The sequence below is a fragment of the Aotus nancymaae genome, unplaced genomic scaffold (genome assembly GCF_030222135.1).
Source record: "Aotus nancymaae isolate 86718 unplaced genomic scaffold, 86718_ANA_hifiasm-v0.15.2.pri h1tg000053l, whole genome shotgun sequence".
Taxonomy (NCBI): Eukaryota; Metazoa; Chordata; class Mammalia; order Primates; family Aotidae; genus Aotus; species Aotus nancymaae.
In genome coordinates, this window is record NW_026988467.1 from 28,517,975 (window position 1) to 28,531,101 (window position 13,127).

General features: G+C 44.0%; 1 pseudogene; it reads left to right on the forward strand.

Annotated features, from left to right (window-relative positions):
• Positions 1 to 1,169: 1,169 nt before the first annotated feature.
• LOC105708395 (SAP domain-containing ribonucleoprotein-like) lies at positions 1,170 to 1,803 on the forward strand (annotated as a pseudogene).
• The last annotated feature ends 11,324 nt before the right edge of the window (positions 1,804 to 13,127 follow it).

Consider the following 13,127-nt stretch of genomic DNA (forward strand, 5'->3'; position numbering starts at 1 on the left):
ACTGTGCAGTTTATGTACACATCTGTATCCCAGTTGGCTTGTACAACTGGCAGCAACCACCACTAATTTTTATATTCTGAATATCTAATTTGCACGTAGTAACTGCTCAATAAATTTATTTTATTTTATTTTTACATTAAAAATTTATTTTCAGAGACAGGCTCTTGCTCTGTCACCCAGTGGCATGATCATAGCTCACTGTAACCTTGAACTCTTGCTTCAGGACTACAGAGGTATGCCACCATGCCGGGCTTATTTTTTAAATTCTTTTAGAGTTGAGGTCTCACTGTATTGCCCAAGCTGGTCTCGAACTCCTGGCCTCAAGCAATCCTCCCATCTCAATCTTTCAAAGTTCACAGGGCCTCACTCTGTCACCAAGGCTAGAGTACAGTGGCACGATCATGGCTTAGCAGCCTCCACCTCCTGGGCTCAATCAATCCTCTCACCTCGGCCTCCCTCAATCCTTCTTAATATGTTTTATAACTTAGTTAATTTATTTTTAATAGTAAACTCACGTTTATTTCAGTAATTTTGCAATTCACCATTAAATGATTGATTTGTCATTCAGAGTCTTAGCAAGAAACTGAACTAAACTTAGGTAATTCAAGAAACTTCTATGAAGGAAATATTCAAAAGATATGGGTAAAGTTATGGGAACCAGGGAGGTTGAGGCAGCCAGAGGCTAGCAATAGCAGGAAGCCACCATGACTGTGCTTGCTCGAAAGGCAAGGGGAGGAAATGGAGTTTCCTTGAACCCAATGACATGCCAAGCCATGGAAGAGGGGCCACAGACAGAAACTATTGTCTTGGAAGGAAGTAGCCATTGCCAGAAAAAATTTAAAATGTGGCTGGGCGCAGTGGTTCACGCCTGTAATCCCAGCAAATTGGGAGGCCAAGGCAGGTGGATCACCTGACGTGAGGAGTTCGAGACCAGCCTGGCCAACACAGCGAAACCCCATCTCTACTAAAAACACAAAAATTAGCTGGGCATGGTTGTGCCTGCCTGCAATTTCAGCTACTCAGGAGGCTGAGCCAGGAGAATCACTTGAACCCAGGAGTCAGAGGTTGCAGTGAGCCGATATTGTGCCAGTGCACTCCAGTCTGTGCTACAGAGTAAGACTCTGTCTCAAAAAAAATTTTTTTTAATTAAAATGTGGAGGGGTAACAAGATGGCAACCAAGACGATGGAGCTCCATAAGCTGAAGCTTGCTGAACTAAAGCAAGAATGTCTTGCTCGTGGTTTGGAGACCAAGGGAATAAAGCAAGATCTTATCCACAGACTCCAGGCATATCTTGAAGAACATGCTGAAGAGGAGGCAAATGAAGAAGATGTATTGGGAGATGAAACAGAGGAAGAAGAAACAAAGCTTATAGAGCTCCCGTCAAAGAGGAAGAACCCCCTGAAAAAACTGTTGATGTGGCAGCAGAGAAGAAAGCGGTGAAAATTACATCTGAAATACCACAGATTGAGAGAATGCAGAAGAGGGCCGAACGATTCAATGTACCTGTGACAGCTTGGAGAGTAAGAAAGCTTCTCGGGCAGCTAGGTTTGGGATTTCTTCAGTTCCAACAAAAGGTCTGTCATCTGATAACGAACCTATGGTTAACTTGGATAAGCTGAAGGAAAGAGCTCAAAGATTTGGTTTGAATGTCTCTTCAATCTCCAGAAAGTCTGAAGATGATGAGAAACTAAAAAAGAGGAAGGAACGATTTGGGATTGTCACAAGTTCAGCTGGAACTGGAACCACAGAAGATACAGAGGCAAAGAAGAGGAAAACAGCAGAGTGCTTTGGGATTGCCTGATGAAAAGTTCTTGTTACTTTCTGTTCTCCAGTGTTTTCCATTTCTCTGATTCTTCTTGGTCGTATATATACCTAAATGCACAGTCACGTGCCTACATCCTGCCTCGCAATGAGGGAGCGTGTACTCCAGGTACATCTGTGAACTGTAGCAGCAGTTTGACGTATTGCTGTTTCAGCTTTAAGGTTGTTGTGTTTCTGTTTTTGATGATGTTGCTTGTTAATCAAAAAAAATAGAAAAAAAATTAAAATGCATCGCAGAACAGTGGAAGACCCTAAATTCTTCTTCTGCATGTCATTCTCCTAAGTGCCTCCCACTAGGCTGAACCCAGGGGAGCAGTGAGCCAACAAGATACAGCCCATGGGGGTTAGCCTCTTGCACACAGAGCAAATAAGGTCAGAGAATGGATGGGGGTGGGAAACACAGGGGAAGCACAAATTCCATCAGCCACCAACCACATCATAGCCAAGGGATGTCAGTTCGGTTATTCTCCCATCTGAAACCTAAACTGTAAAATTAGCCACCATCAGTGTCTTTCACATCAAATAGTACGGAAATTAGGGAGAAAGAGAAATAATCAATAAATGTACCTACAGACTGGGCACAGTGGCTCATACCTGTAATCCCAGCACTTTGGGAGGTCAAAGCTGGAGGATCACTTGAGCCTAGGAGTTCAAGACCAGCGTGGACAACATATGGAGACTCTGTACAAAAAAAAAAGGGGGGTTGGGCATGGTGGCTCACGCCTATATTCCCAGCACTTTGGTACTAAGGTGGGTGGATCACCTGAGGTCAGGCGTTGGAGACCAGCCTGGCCAACATGGTAAAACCCCATCTCTACTAAGAATACAAAAATTAGCCAGGTGTGGTGGCATGAGCCTATAGTCACAGCTACTCGGGAGACTGAGGCAGGAGAATCACTTGAACCTGGGAAGCAGAGGTTGCAGTGAACTGAGATTGTGCCACTGCACTCCAGCCTGGGCAACAAAGCTAGACTCTGTCTCAAAAAAAAAAAAAAAAATTGGGGGCTGGGTGTGGTGGGGCATGCCTGTAATCCCAGCACTTTGGGAGGTAAAGGAGGTCTCACTATATTGATCAGCCTGCAGAATATAGTAAGACTTCATCTCTACAAGAAATTTAAAAATAAGCTGGCATGGTGATATGCACATGTAGTTCTAGCTACTTGGGAGGTTGAGGCAGAAATTCAAGGTTGCAGTGAACTATGATCATGTCACTGGGTGACAAAGCAAGACCCTATTTAATTTAAAAAATATATACATGTTTAATTTTTTAATTAGTGGGGTGTGGGTAATGTGCACCTGTGGTCCCAGCAACTGGAGAGGTTGAGGTGGGACGATCACTTGAGCCTGGGAGGTTGAGGCTGCAGCGAGTCCTGTTTGTGCCACTGCACTCCCTCCTTGGTGACAAAATGAGATCCTGTCTCAAAAAAAAAAAAAAAAAAAAGGCCGGGTGCACTGGCTTACACCTATAATCCCACCACTTTGGGAGGCCGAGGCGGGCAGACCATGCGGTCAGGAGTTCGAGACCATCCTGGCCAATATGGTGAAACCACTTCTCTACTAAAAATACAAAAATTAGCCAGGTGTGGTGGCGCGCACCAGTGGTCCCAGATACTTGGGAGGCTGAGGCAGAAGAATCGCTTGTACCCGAGAGGCAGAGGTTGCAGTAAGCCGAGATCATGCCACCGCACTCCAGCCTGGGTGACAGAGCGAGACTCCATCTCAAAAAAAAAATGTGTGTGTGTGTGTGTGTATACATATATATATACACATAGTAGCCACAGACCTTGCCACAGTAAGATGGTCATGAGGCTGAGCTGGTCCTCATAGCTGCCTTCTTCCACTCTCTAGTCCATGTTCCCCTCACCCTCTGCCAACATGTTGGCCAGAGGAAATTCTTTACTCTGTGGGATGACTCAAGCCTTCATTTCCACAGGATTCAAGTCATAAGTGGTCCTGTCTTTATTGCTTTGCTATAGCTTTACATTGATAGCTATTAGGTATGGGAGTACTAAGAGTTACCCTAGTGAATCCACTGGGAATGAGCATAGTTCTTCTTGCCCCTGTTGGTAGCAGCAATCTAATTTCCACGCAGGATTAATCACCCTAGCCAATAGTATAAACTCCTTATCTGCCATTGGCTCAGTAGTATGAAGAGTCCAAAATGACCACTGGAAAATCTCAGCTTCCAAATTAATAGAAGCAATGTAATGTCTGTGTTCCCTGGAGGAGGTATTCCTCCCTTGGGAAATAGGACTTTCAAACGTACTGAACACACAGTTGCAAAGAAAAAAAAAATCTATGAGTTATTAAGTAGAAATGTGAGAAAAGTCACTCCCACTCCCATCCTGGATACAGACAACACTGTATGCTGGTGACTTGTTTAAAGCATATACCACATCCTTTGACATCACTTCAAAACTTGTTTTTCTTTTTGTTTTCTTTTTGAGGAAAACAAGGTCTCACTATGTTGCCCAGGCTGGTCTCAAATTCCTGGCCTCAAGCTATCTTCCTGCCTTTGCCTCTCTTAGTGTTGGGATTACAGGTGTCGAGCCATCAGGCCCAGCTTATGTCACCTTGACTTTCAGGTTGCTGTCTCCCAGGTGACATTCCCAGGAATCAGCTGGCTGTGACTTCCTAAGCCATTCCTATGCTATCCAGAGTTTGTCTTAAGTGTTCAAGGGATATTCTATTTGAGAACGCCTTATATTTTCATCACCAAAAACAAAACCAGGAAAACCATAACCACTCTTATGTTGTAATTTTCTTTTTGAGTCATACAGGGCAGACCCTTACCTTGAATGCTAGGGTTTTGCCATGCAATTGATGCCTAACTATCACTCATATCCCTGCTCTCATGGCCTCACCCCACACAGTGGATAAAATGTCCGCTAGACCTTTTTCAGCATTTTTCACAGAGATCTTTTAAATTTGCTATTATGAACAACTGCAAATGACACTGTGGTAATTATTTCCATGGCATTCATAAATTGTAATATGCTTTGTAACACATCAACAAAGTGTCAAGTGAGTTTTACGTTGGTCAAGAAAAAAGATGATGGGGCCAGGTGCAGTGGCTCAGGCCTGTAATCCTAGCATTTTGGGAAGCCAAGGTGGGCAGATCACCTGAGGCCAGGAGTTCAAGACCAGCCTGGCCAACATGGAGAAACCCTATCTCTACAAAAAATACAAAAAATTAGCCAGGCGTGGTGGTGCATGCCTGTAGTCCCAGTGACTAATGAGAATCGCTTGAACCTGGGAGGCGGAGGTTTCAGTGAGCCAAGCTCGCACCACTGCACTCCAGCCTGGCTGACAAAGTGAGACTCTGCCTCAAAAAAAAAGGAAAAAGACAATGGCCCCTAATGCTTTCATTTCATAATTTGATCTGGTATCTATGATTAAACCGAGGAGCAGTTTGGAATAAAAGAAAGAGTCTGACTTCATGTTCAAAATTCTGGGAGAAACACCTCATTATAGTGATCAACCTCATGCATTTAAATAAGTGTTTCTTAGAGCAAATTTCCACAATTATTTGGGAACTATGAGCTCGGACTTTGAAATCAGACATCCCTGGATTTCAAACTTTAATTCATCGCTTATGTGACTTGGGCAGATTATTTAACCTTTTTGAGCCTCAGTTTCTTTTTCTTTGTAAAACGGGCGTAACCATTGGCCTTTATCCCAGATTTAAAGGCTTATAAAGAGACTGGCATATACTAAATTCTTTAAAAAATATTAGTAATTGTGATTTCTAATAGTTATTACTTACTAGGCATTATAGGTATTGGGCTCTAAGATGAATGAAAGATTTCAGAAGACTCTGCTTATAATAGGGACATTTATCAACTTGTTTCCTTTAGGCTGTGTTTTTTAGAAGGTTGGATCATTTCCCTTCCTCCCAAAAAAACATTTGATTAACTTTCAGAAAGTAAGCACAATTGCTTAATTTCAACTTTATCATTGATATTTACTGTTAAGAATAGTTTTAGAATTAATTCGTTCACTTAGGTCTACATGATACAAAGAAATTCTGTTTTAGTGAGTTGTAAGTTTATTTTGTAGGACACTGAAATCATTGTATAATCATTGAAGTCAGTACAATTACATCAAATTTTACAGAACTGGGGGCCAAACTTTGCCAGTTTTAGGGGTTTATGGTTAAATCTTTGTCTTTAAATTCCTAAGTAAGTGACACCTATGATATAATGCTTAAAACATATGGGCTCTCAGCTGGGCATGGTGGCTCACACCTAAAACCCCAGCACTCTGGGGAGGCCGAGGCAGATGGATCACTTGAGGTCAGGAGTTCGAGACCAGCCTGGCCAACGTGATGAAACTCATCTCTACTAAAAATACAAAAAGAAGCCGGACATGGTGGCACGCAACTGTAGTCCCAGCTACTTGGTGGGCTGAGGCAGGAGAATTGCTTGAACCTGGAAGGCAGAGGTTGCAGCAAGCCGAGATCACGCCACTGCACTCCAGCCTGGGCAACGGATTGGGACTTCATCTCAAAAAAAAAAAAAAAAAAAAAAAATTGGGGGCTCTTGAATCAAACTACCTGAATTCAAATCCCTAGTAACCCTGCAAGTGACTTAACCTCCTTGTACTTTTATTTTCTCAGCTATAAGATAGGAATAACAGTACCAGCTTCAGATGACTGGTGTGAGAATTAAATAACTAAATGCATATCGATGTTAGCTATCATTATTTATTATTTCTGGGATTCCAAGTTCCCAGTAAGTAATGCAAAGCGAAGAGAAGTAGGATCAGACTGTCCTGTCAAAAGAAGTATCTCAAGCTGGGCACAGTGGCTCACGCCTATAATTCCAGCACTTCGAGAGGCTGAGGTGGGAGGATCACTTGAGCCCAGGAGTTTGAGACCAGCCTGGGCAACTTGGCAAAACCCAGTCTCTACAAAAAATACAAAAATTAGCTGGGCATGATGGTGGGTGCCTATAGTTGCAGCTATTCAGAGGGGCTGAGCTGGGAGGATCATTTGAGCCCAGGATGTCAAGGTTGCAGTGAGCCAATATCACACCACTGCACTCCAGCCTTAGGGACAGAGTGAGAAGACTGCATCTAAAAAAAAAAAAGCATTTTAGAGTCATAAGTGCCCTAGTGAGCTTGGCACAGGTAGAGAACTGCTATCCCAAGAAATGCAGACCAAACATGCTGATGAGGTATCCGTTTTATGCACATCCTCCCTAGAGCTTAGGGACAAACTTTGTGAGTCAGCTTATTGGGTCACACAATCAACTGACTGGTCCCAAGCTTCAACAAATTAGATTTTCCAAAAGTTCATTTAAAAAAGCTTAAAGTAAGGCCAGGCGCGGTGGCTCACGCCTGTAATCCCAGCACTTTGGGAGGCCGAGGCAGGTGGATCACAAGGTCAAGAGATCGAGACCATCCTGGTCAACGTGGTGAAACCCCATCTCTACTAAAAATACAAAAAATTAGCTGGGCATGGTGGCGCGTGCCTGTAATCCCAGCTACTCAGGAGGCTGAGGCAGGAGAATTGCCTGAACCCAGGAGGCGGAGGTTGCGGTGAGCTGAGATCGCACCATTGCACTCCAGCCTGGGTAACAAGAGCGAAACTCCGTCTCAAAAAAAAAAACTTAAAGTAGGCCTCAAGTCCCTTTGATACACTCTACTCCTGGGCAGTGTCCTCACTGACGATAGGATGTAAGTGGTCTCAGGCAGTTTTTCGGGTAGTCCTTTTCCGATATTCAGAGACTGAAAACATCTTGATTTTTCCCTCCTTTGCTCCTTTTCACCTAGGTAGCAGAGAACAGAGGTATTCAACTAGTATGCTCTCTTTTTCATCAACACTGAGTATAGTATCAGGTTCAAAGTTTCAGCTCAGCAGTTGATTGTTAAGATTGATTTGAGATTATGGAGAGAGGCAGGTGAGAGCTGGGCAGTCCCTGGAAGCAAGTCATTCCGCTGCTGAAAAACCTTTGAATGCCTTTGCTGTGCAAAAGTAAGAGGCTTATAAGAATAAAATAGGCCAGGCATGGTGGATGACCAGGCACGATGGCTCACGCCTGTAATCCCAGCAGTTTAGGAGGCCAAGGCAGGTAGATCACCTGAGATTAGGAGTTCAAGACCAGCCTGGCCAACATGGCGAAACCCCATCTCTACTAAAAATGTAAAAATTAGCTGGGTGTGGTGGTAGGTACCAGTAATCCCAGCTACTCAGGAGGCTGAGGCTAGAGAATCGCTTGAATCCAGGAGGCGGAGGTTGCAGGGAGCCAACATCATGCCATTGTACTCTAGCCTGTGCAACAAGAGCAAAACTCCGTCTCAAAAAAAAAAAAATCAAATAAAATAAACTTAGACTGATCTCTTTTTTAACAGGATATAAACCTCTAAGATCCATCCAGGCTGAACTACTTGTAGGTTCTCAAATGACCAAGTTCTCTCTCCCCTCTATGCCCTCTCCTGTGCCTGGGATGCACTTCTCCAGCCCTTTACCTGGATAACTCCTGAGGTCCTTCAAGTTCAGTTTAGATGATACCTCCTTCAGGAAGCATTCCTTAACCCTGAGATTGGGTTGGGTGACCCTCCTCTGTACTCCTATAACACCTTGTACTCAACCTTATTCTTATTATTTTATCCACACTGATCTGCAGTGTACTTACCTGTGTTCCCCTGCTGTCATCAGCATCCTGAGGATAGGAATCCACATCTTATTCACCGTTATATCCTTAGTTTCTAGCATAGTTCTGGCACATAGTAAATACTCAATAAGTGTTTGTTGCATATTTACTGTAGTAGCCTCCTAATTGGTCCTCATGCTTTCATTTTTCTCCCAATTTCTACACAACAGCCTACATGGCCATGCACCATTGTGACCCTACCTACCTCACCCACCTCACTCCTACCTGCTTGTGTTCACTGTCTTCTCCAGCCACACAGCCTTTTTTTTCCCCAGAATTCACTCAACCAGTACCTGCCTCAAGGCGGCTACATTTGCTGCACCTTTTGTCCAGACTGCTCTTCCCATAGTACTTGCCATGGCTGGCTTCTTCTCCTCCATCAGGAACCCCGGAGAGAGATCTTCCTGGACCATTCTACTTAAAGTAGCAACCTCATCCCTTCTCAGTTAGTCTATCACAGTATCATGTTTTATCAGCTTTTTTTTTTTTTTTGAGACAGAGTCTTCTTCTGTCATCCAAGCTGGAGTGCAGAGGCTCAATCTCAGCTCACTGCAACCTCTGCCTCCTGGGTTGAAGCAATTTTCCTTTATCAGCCTCCTGAGTAGCTGGGATTATAGACACACACCACCATGCCCAGTTAATTTTTGTATTTTTAGTAGAGACGGAGTTTCACCATGTTGGCCAGGCTGGTCTCGAACTCCTGACCTCAGATGATGTGCCCACCTCAGTCTCCCAAAGTGCTGGGATTACAGGCATGGGCTACCACGCCTGGCCATTTTGTCATCTTTCTAGAACTTATTTCTACCCTGCTTACTTGGTGTTTATCTTTCTCCCCTGTGTAGAAAGCAGCACAAAAGCAGGAACCCTATTTATCTTGTTTACCGCTTATCTCAACACCCAGTACAATGGCTGGCATCTATTAGGTAGGTATTTAATAAATATTCATTGAATGCATGCATGCATCATGAATGGAACAAATGCTGCCCTTGAAGTAGTCACCTTGGGTGGGTGTGTCTATCTTTGCTCTGACAGTGCCATGTTGCTCAAAGGTATTTTGGGACCTCGTCTTTTAGAACTGACTTCAGAATCACTTCAAAAGTTACACAAGCTCTTAGAAAAGAAGGCATGAAGGAAAAAAGTTACAGAAAAAAGAAAATCAGATTCACAGCTGGGCACAGTGCCTCACATCTGTAATCCCAGCAATTTGGGAGGCTGAGCCAGGAGGATCGCTTGAGCCCAGGAGTTCAAGACCAGCCTGGTCAATGCAGTAAAACCCCAACTCTACAAAAGAAACAAATTTAAATTAACTGAGCATGATGGTACATGCCTGTAGTCCCAACTGCTGGGGAGGCTCAAGCAGGAGGATTGCTTGAACCCAGGAGTTTGAGGCTATGAGCCATGATTGCACCACTGTACTCCAGACTGGGCAACAGAGTGAGACTTTGTCTCAAAAATTAAAAAAAAATAAAATTTGTCACCTGTGTTGGTATTCTAAAGAATAAACTGAAGGGAATTTGCAAAGAGAAATTCAAGCACCTCTCACTCTGATACGTAAGTTCTCCAGGTTATGTTGATTCTAAAAGATCATCCTGTTTTACAGTGAAACTTTTTTTTTTGAGATGGAGTCTCGCTCTGTCACCCAAGCTGGAGTGCAGTGGTGCAATCTTGGCTCACTGCAACCTACGCCTCCTGGGCTTAAGTGATTCTCTTGCTTCAGCCTCCCTAGTAGCTGGGATTACAGGTGCCCGCCACCATGCCCAGCTAATTTTTGTATTTTTAGTAGAGATGGGGTTTCACCATGTTGTCCAGGCTGGTTTCGGACTCCTGACCTCAGGTGATCCCCACCTGCCTCGGCCTCCCAAAGTGCTGGGATTATAGACATGAGCCACCTTGCCCAGCCTACAGTGAAACTTTATACACTAAGACAACAGTGTTTTTACTTTTGGGCTGCTTTCTCATTTTAGTGATTTTTGAAACAGTTCCATTGTAAAGAATTCAATTTCTAGGAAAAAAAATACAATGGTATTTAGGTTAGAAGGCATCTCAGGGTCTAAACAATTGCTTTCTTCTCTTCTATAAGAATCACTCCAAACTGATAACTTTGCTATTCCTCAAGCATCTCACACATTCTCACCAGTCTGTGCCCCTCTTTCTGTTCTTTCCTCTGACAGAATAGACTCTCTATCCATTACTCTAGTCCCTAGTGAAATTGTATTCTTCCTTCTAAGCCCAGCTCAAACATTTGCCTTCCAGAACTCCCACCGCATGTAAACTTCCTTCACTATTAATTCCATTATTTGTTGGGCATGGTGGCTCACACCTGTAATCCCAACACTTTGGGAGGCCGAGGCAGGTGGATCACTTGAGGTCAGGAGTTCAAGACCAGCCTGGCCAATATGGTGAAACCTTGTCTCTACTAAAAATACAAAAATTAGCCAGGCGTGGTGGTGCACTCCTGTAATCCCAGCTACTTGGGTGGTTGAGGCATGATAATCACTTGAATCTGGGGAGTTAAGGTTGGAGTGAGCTGAGATCACACCATTGCACTCCAGCCTAGGAAACAGAGTGAGACTGTCTCAAAAAAAAAAAAAAAAAAATTCCATCATCCTCTTACTTCCCACACCACCTAGTATAAGCACTATGAAGGCAGGTACAATGTCTGTCTTCTTCATGACTATGTCCCCAGGACTAAGCACAGTGTCTGGCACATGGTACACATTCAAAATATATTTGTTGAATGAATGAATGCTTTCTTATTATATTATCTTGCATATATTATTTAGTTCTTGAAATGTCTTGCTTCCCCTCAAGACTGCCATTTTTTTCTATAGTGAGGCCCACAACCTTATTCATCATTTATCTCTCTGAGGCATGAAGAGGACAGAGGTGAGCCTGGGCCCAGAAGGTGGCTTTCTTTTTTCTTTCTTTTTTTTTTTTTTGAGGTGGAGTCTCACTCTGTCACCAGGCTGCAGTGCAGTGGTGTGATCTCGGCTCACTGTAACCTCTGCCCTCGCGGGTTCAAGCAATTCTGCCTCAGCCTCCTGAGTAGCTGAGACTACAGGTGCACCCCACCACACCCAGCCAATTTTCATATTTTTAGTAGAGACAGGTTTCACCATGTTAGCCAGGATGGCCTCCACCTCTTGAACTCGTGATCCGCCCACCTTGGCCTCCCAAAGTACTGGGATTACCGGCATGAGGCACCACGCCTGGTGAAGGTGGCATTTATTTGCTAAAATTCCAGTTTGCTCTCAGATCAGCCAGCATCACAGTGGATTTCTTTGCTTTTATATTCTCTTTGAGCCCAAACTAAGCTTCTGATGTAAAGGGTGGCTGAAAGTTCTGAATATTATCCCCCTCCCCAGCCCCAGGCCTAAGCCTGACTGAGCCCAAATGTAGTGTCCCTTGGGTCTACGTATCTCCAAATTGAGGGCGAATTCCCTCTTCTCCCTGGGCTCTTCTGACTGCCATTGCAGTCTTCTCTCCCATTCCACCACCAGAATGATCTAGAACAAGATCACTAACTCAAACGCTTAAGGAGGCAGGCTGGTAGCATAAATGCCTGGGGAGTTAGAGGCAGTGCCATCTAAAGGCAGAAGCGAATTATTGCTTGGAGGAATGTGAGCCCAGAGCTCTGTACATCCCTAGAACATGTGATGTTTCAAGAAAAACTAGAAATCCAGAACTTTCAAAAAATATGAAATCTCCCAATGTTTAAGTACTGGCAACTAATTCAATTTTTTTAAATTAGGTAGGCCTAATTAAAAAACATAAGCACAGGCTAAATCTAACCTGTGAGCCATGGTGTTCTTCCTTGCTTTAGGCCTCTGACCATGTTATCTCACTGTTCTCCACTGTTTCCTTATTTGAGGATCAAGACTCAGACTACCTTTTGGCCTTATCTCCTGCCATCTCCCACGTGTCCCTCCCCACTCACCCAAAGCTACATCATATCCCACAACTTGCCATTCCAGGGACCCATGCCAAGTTTTGTAATGTATTGTTGTCTCTGCACGTGCTGTTCCTATTGATAGTCGTTGAGTCAACAAATATTTACTAATCAGCCAATCCAGCCCAGCTCTGTGCTAGGGACATAACCTTAAACACCAGAAACAAAATTCCTGCCCTCATAGAACTTACATTTGAGTTGCAGAGATGGAGGTTACTCAAATAATCACAAAGAGGTAATTTTTTTTTTTTTTTTTTTTTTGAGATGCGGTCTTACTCTTTCACCCAGGATGGAGTGCAGTGGCATGATCTCAGCTCACTGCAACCTCCACCTACCAGGCTCAAGCAACCCTCCCACCTCAGCCTCCCAATTAGCTGGGACCACAGGCTCACAACACCACGCCTAGCATTTTTTTTTTTTTTCCTGGTAGAGACAGGGTTTCACCATGTTGCCCAGGTTGGTCTCGAGTGCCTCAGCTCAAGTGATCTTCCCGCCTTGGCCTCCCAAAATGCTGGGATTACAGACATGAGCCACCACATCCAGCCCCAAAGAGGTGAATTTAAAAGGTAACATTTGCCAGGCACTGTGGCTCACGCCTGTAATCCTAGCACTTTGGGAGGCCGAGGTGGGTGGATCACCTGAGGTCAGGAGTTCAAGACCAGCCCAGCCATCATGCTGAAACCCCATCTTTAAAAAATA